Here is a 6000-nt window from a genome sequence, read left to right as displayed (position 1 = left end):
ATTTCTTATAATGGGAGAAAGTTCCAAAGGGATGAAGTGTGGGGGAAATATAAAGACAAATAAAACTTTATTAGAGTATGCAGGGATAGATACAGTAAAAAAAAAGAGACTTTTCTTTACTGTATCTATCCCTGCTAAACTTCATTTAGCAAATTCAGAATTTGCTGAAAATGAATTCAGAATTTGCTGAAAATGTTGAATTTGCTAAATGTAGTCTTTGCTGAATAAATTCAAGCAAGAATGAGTTTTGGTTGATAGAACTAGGGATAATAGCTCTTTTGAGCTGTGACCATGATAGTATTTATAGAAAAGTGAAAGAGATGTCCTGATTTTTCCAGGTATTCCCTGAAAATTCTTAGACTTTCCCTGATATTACCTAATTTTCTAAATTTTTAAAAATTTTTCTGGTTTTCAGGTTTTCCCTGAGTGTCATGAACCCTGGATTATGCAATTTAGACTAAAGTAAAATTAAGTATAAGAATTGTAAAATCAAAAAGTAAAATAAATCTCAAAATCAAATTGTATCTGAGAATGCAATATCAAAACCAGTTTACAAATTTGAAATTGACAACCTGTAATCGTAGGTATTTGTAATAAAGATTTATATCAATTCATTTGTTGGTTTAGATATTAGCTTTTTTTTTGACTATGAAAAATTTTAACATCATTTAAATTTTTTCAAAAACATTTTTTTATGCTGCAGTAATACTTACTGTGACTATACATTAAATTTTTGTTAAAACTACTATTCTGAATTTGAGAGGAAAACTTTAACAGCAACACATCCTAAACTTGGCACGTACCTCTTGAACAGTAGATGAAAGACCGCATACACACGCTTTAAGTTCCATAGAATCTCATTAACTAGATACCACAGCGCTCTATAAAAACAAAACTTGAAACTTTTGAATAACGATATTGCGAATAAGTTTACATCTTCGATTTAATAAATTACTACTTCAATATTTTAACGAGTTGGAGATTATGGTAGCAGAAAACTTGCGTTAATCTGACAATATATTTAAAAAAAAAAGACCAGAGAAATAAAAGTTGAGATATGTGAAAAAGATTATTCACAAAGAATTTTCTACTGGTCAAAAGCGACGGAAGTATACATTGAATAAAAAATTTTTTTGATCACGGTCCTGATTTTAACTCTTTTAAGAAAGGAAATTCCCTGAATGAATCGAAATCAGAGATGTGGCTAAATAAGGACTTACAAACCGCAAACGGCTATTGAAATGGCTCTTCAATTTTGTTATGAGCTTAATATTACATTAAAAACAAAATTATTTTGTGTAATTGTGTTATTTTATGTAATATTAAATAATATAATTAATATAAAGTTCATAACACAATTGAAGATGCAGTATTTTTTGACATAACTTTAGACATATAAATGTTTTGAGTTTGCTTCATGTCTTGAAGTTAGTTCAAACATCAAAAAATGATGCATCCGCGCCAAAAAGTATTTAGTTTACTATTAGATGAACCAGCAGATACCTAAGGTAAAGTTTTTTTTTTTTTTGCATCTTCATTTTCAAAAAGGGTGAAGCAACCACTATTCGAGTTAGGAGCTACTGGAAGAGAAAAGATGAAGTTTATAGAGCAAGATAACGATCGACAGACAACTCTAAAGTCTGCAAACTATATGAATCATGAAAGCAAGATAAAGAAAGCGAATTCCAAAGAACTGTTCGAGGAATAAAACTAGACGAATTAGAGTTTTTGGAGCACTTAGGAACAGTCACAGTAAAAGGATGAGACTTAATTGAATGACGAGTAACACGAAAATCAATTTTAGTAGATGGCACAAAAGACGCTAGCTCTTTAAAGCAGTGCCCATTATAGCATTTGTAAAAAAAAAGAAAAGCAACATTACGACAATGTGATAATGGTTGGAGGTTGGCTGCAAGAGCAGGTCCAACTATGTTTACAATACGTTTTTGCACCTTGTCTAAAAGAGAAAGTGCATCATTGGAAGATCCGCCCCAGATATGGCAACAGTATTACATACAAGGACGGATTTAAGATTTAGGGTAGATTAGAGTAATATGAGCACCCTAAGCGAAATTGGAATGTTTTCAAAAATAATTATGCTGGATCCAAAATTTTTGCGAATAAACAATTTTTAGGGATCACTACTCATGATCCACTTAGATATTTGGATACCCAAAATATTTTCGTAATAACACAGAGGTTTTAAAAAAGCAGCAAAAATGCTCATATTACCCAGACTACTTGGTAATATGAGCACTTTAAATCAGCTCAAAAAAATAACATTAATTAAGTAAAAAAATATCAATCTGACAATTAGAACTAACTTTTGGAATATAATGATTAGTTATTAACAAAACTTATCATTAAAAGATCAAAATTTAAGCCTCTTTTTGATGAAACAATACTACGTTTTCCGCAACAACAAAAAAAAAAAAATTAGTTTTCAATTTTATTAATTCAAATCTTTAAACGTTAAAAATTCAAATTTTCTTTATTTAAATTACTGAAAAATATTTAGTACTATTGAAATGTTAAAATATTTTACTATGTTTTATTTTTATTCAAAAAGCAATTAAAACCACTGCTATTTTAGGACTTTAAACTAGGTAATTTCAATGAAAAACACTGGGTAATTTGAGCATGCTCATATTACACAAAAATAACATCTTTATATAAAGCCAAAACAAAATGTTTCTATGCATTGTTTTTCATGAAAAATTTAATTTCATTATTTTAGCACCAAAATTTTGCGCCACAGATTCATTCATGCGTGGTGATATTATTTTAACAACGCTAAAAATTTATTAGCATTTTAATGAGATGAATGCCGCTAATTACTGCATATAAATTTATGCTAATTATACTGATTTCTGTTATCACCACACAAATTTGATTCCAAAAATGCAAAGAAATTTTAACTTCACTACTTACATCTAAGAAATCTTTAAGTATGCTCATATTACCGAGGTGCTCATATTACCCTAATCTACCCTATAGAGATAAAGAATAGAATCCGGAGTAAGAAAGTGTTGGGCACAATAAATAGATGCAACCTTAGCAGATGCTAATTTTGCAATTGATTTGATATATAGTTTCCAATAAAGATTGGAAGTAAGAGTTAATCCTAGAAAATGAAGGGTAGATGACTCATCGAGTACATTACGGTTAATAAATATAGAAAGATCTAAATTATTGCGATAACGATTGGCTGAAAAAAATTAGATTTTATTTGAATTAAAGTTTACCAGCCAGTTTAAATGTCATTATTTGTTAGATAAGTAACTTTAGATGCAACTGCAATAATTAGATTACTAGATTTGGTTGAGATGGAAGACACAACTTGTGGAGTTAATAAAAAGAAAATGATTGATATAGTTTTGAAAAAAGTAAATTCACTTACCAACAAGCTAAAAAGCGATCCCAAGTATCCAGAGCTTATCGAAATCAAAATCAGATGCTGCATAAAACACAAACTTTATTAGATTTTTGCAAGATTGTTTCGAAATTTGAATTTCCTAAACTAAAAAAAAACTAGAATAAACTTCATTTAAAGTTTTAGTTAAGCATAAACCTTTATTTTCCACTATGAAATTAGGCAAATCAAAGTATTATTCAAAGTATTATGAGTTTTTGTTAGAGTTACTTAGAACAAACAACTACAAGGTTGAAAACAGATTTTTGGTAACTTACGAGTGCATATTAAATTTTAAAAACTGTTATTATGCTTATAGTTCTTTCTAAATATGTAAAGGCTGCTTTTCTTATGTAAAGATGTTTGCACAAAAATCTTTTGCAAAACAACTAAATATCATAAAAAACATTTATTCTGTTATAATAACTGAATTTTAGTTCAATAATCAATTAGCTCTTTTTAATTGTAAAAAAATTATTTTTTAGGCTATTTGATTTTATTTATTACTTGATATGATTTTTATTGTGATTTTAGCATAATTTATAATTATCAAGAAAATTTGTTTTTATTTTAAAAATTTTCAAAAATTGCTTTATTAAAATTCTTTAATTTTTTAGTGTGAGTGAAAGGAATTTCAGCAGAAAGGAATTCAAGTCGAAAGAAATTCGACTATTATTTAGATTAATTAAAATGTATTTTATAAAATGAATAATTTCAAAATAATTAAAGAAATTTTGCTATACAAAATGTCTTTATAAAAAATTTTAAATAACGGATTCATTATTAAGAAAATACCAAACATCTTGCACATATTCTATTTTTTAGAAATGTTTATTTATTTCTATAAAAAAATCTAAACTTAATTCTATGATGCTGGCGTGTAACAATACAACACTTAGCCAACAGTTGGCAGCTTATGCAAATTTTAAAATAGTTAAAGAAATTTTGCTTTACAAATGGTCTTTTTTAAAAAAAAATTTCATTTAAATAGCGGGTTTGTTATTGCGACTCTTTGGCTTACGTTAGTATTTAAATGCTGGTCAATAGTCTCTTGTCAATAATCTAGACAAGCCACTTCCTGTTAAGTTCATGGTAACTTCATCTGAAAGGACCAAAAAATCTTTCTAATAATGCAAATTTTTCAAGACGTCTTCCTAAACGGGCAAACATTTTGGGGTATTTTTGTAAAAATGGTGTAAATTGTTGTCGCAAAAAATGTTATCATAAGCATAAAAAATAAACGAGATCTAATTTTAACCCTAGTTTAATAAAAAATTTCAAAGTCTCTTAATTTACTCGAAAAATTGAGATTAGTACTCAACAGATGTCTTCTGTTAATAATTACCTAAATCTGCTTACAAGTATTTTTATATTATTACAAAATAAAAAATTCTATGAAATCTTGAATGAAAAGACAACCTGAATCATGTTCTTCTACTTACTAGAGAAGATCCAATTCGGTTTTTCTTCAGCAAATGGCAGAAATAGTTCTACTCTGATTAGATTTACTTTTAGCAATTTCTGGCCTTATTTGACAGCAAATTAGCAACTATGAACAGAAACAATAGAGTCATGAACTACGTTCATAAATTTTTAACCTGTATAATATTGTTTCCAAAGGCATTGAAATCTTGAAACAATTTACCACTACTTAAAATACGATAGATCCACGACTTAAATTTGCACCATAAGTAAGAGTTGATGCTTGCTTGAGACTGAGGTCCATGTAGAATGTTGACATTGCCTAAAATTAAAAACCGAATCCGCTTGATATTGTTGTTAACCAGCTTAGCTAAGCTGAAATATAATTAGTGTAACTCTCAGCCCAGCGGGCACACAGCGTTCGTTGGATGTCCTAAGGACGTTGTATGGACACGTGACGTCTATGAAACATCTACCAGACGTTTCATAAACGTCATATGGTTCTTTTTGGTGGTTTATCCTTTTTTTGCAATCAAGTTTGATGTTGTTTTCTCAGCTACAGCAACATCATGATTCACAGGTAGATTAAAATTTTACTTAAGGTTGATTTTTGGTCTAAATGGCAGGCAGTCAACGCACCTCTATTATGTTTCTTCTAGTGAGCATTTAGTAGCTTCCTTTAAGCTTTTTTCAATTAGGTTTAAACTCTTTATATAACAAATCAACCTGCTTCAGATTTGAAACTGTGTCTCATATTGAGCTTTAATTGAAGAGAAATTAGAAAGGGTATACAGAGTGACATTTTCCCACTGATATCTTTTGCAAATGATTTATCAACGTTTCCCACAAATGTCTGAAGGAATTCTTGCATTATAAATTTAAACTGTTTTTTCTGCTTAACTTGCTGCGTGATGCCCGGTGGTAAATGAGCAAGCAACTAGTGCGAATAGTTAGTCGCTACCTATTGGTAAAAGATGTATTTAAAACGTATAAAATACGTTGTAACACATGTTTTAGGCGTTTTACACGTCTTGTATTATCTAGCTATCTTTTTCCCACCGGAGGTCTTCTGATTTTTTTTTATACACAGCATGCACATAACTTAATTGGTTAATCTCATGAGACCAAGTTTAATTTAGCATTAAAAAATTTTTTTTCACCAATAT

The 6000-nt window shown here is 29.0% G+C and overlaps 1 long non-coding RNA gene across 3 annotated transcripts in view; it reads right to left on the bottom strand.

Moving 5' to 3' along the window:
- Nucleotides 1–6000, bottom strand: part of LOC105846085 (uncharacterized) — a 51806-nt gene that overhangs the window by 25324 nt on the left and 20482 nt on the right. The window contains exons 2-3 of one of the 3 annotated variants that reach the window (XR_010640004.1): nucleotides 3401–3520; nucleotides 804–881 (exon numbers count right to left, since the gene is read on the bottom strand). This is a non-coding gene — a long non-coding RNA (uncharacterized LOC105846085). Of the gene's footprint in view, nucleotides 1–803; nucleotides 1011–3400; nucleotides 3521–6000 lie in introns of those variants that run through there. The other 2 variants (XR_010640001.1, XR_010640002.1) reach the window with 2 other exon arrangements.

This window comes from Hydra vulgaris, chromosome 08, assembly GCF_038396675.1.
Source record: "Hydra vulgaris chromosome 08, alternate assembly HydraT2T_AEP".
Classification (NCBI taxonomy): domain Eukaryota; kingdom Metazoa; phylum Cnidaria; class Hydrozoa; order Anthoathecata; family Hydridae; genus Hydra; species Hydra vulgaris.
Note: the sequence above shows the minus strand (reverse complement) of the source record. Positions and strands in the feature narration are given on the sequence as shown.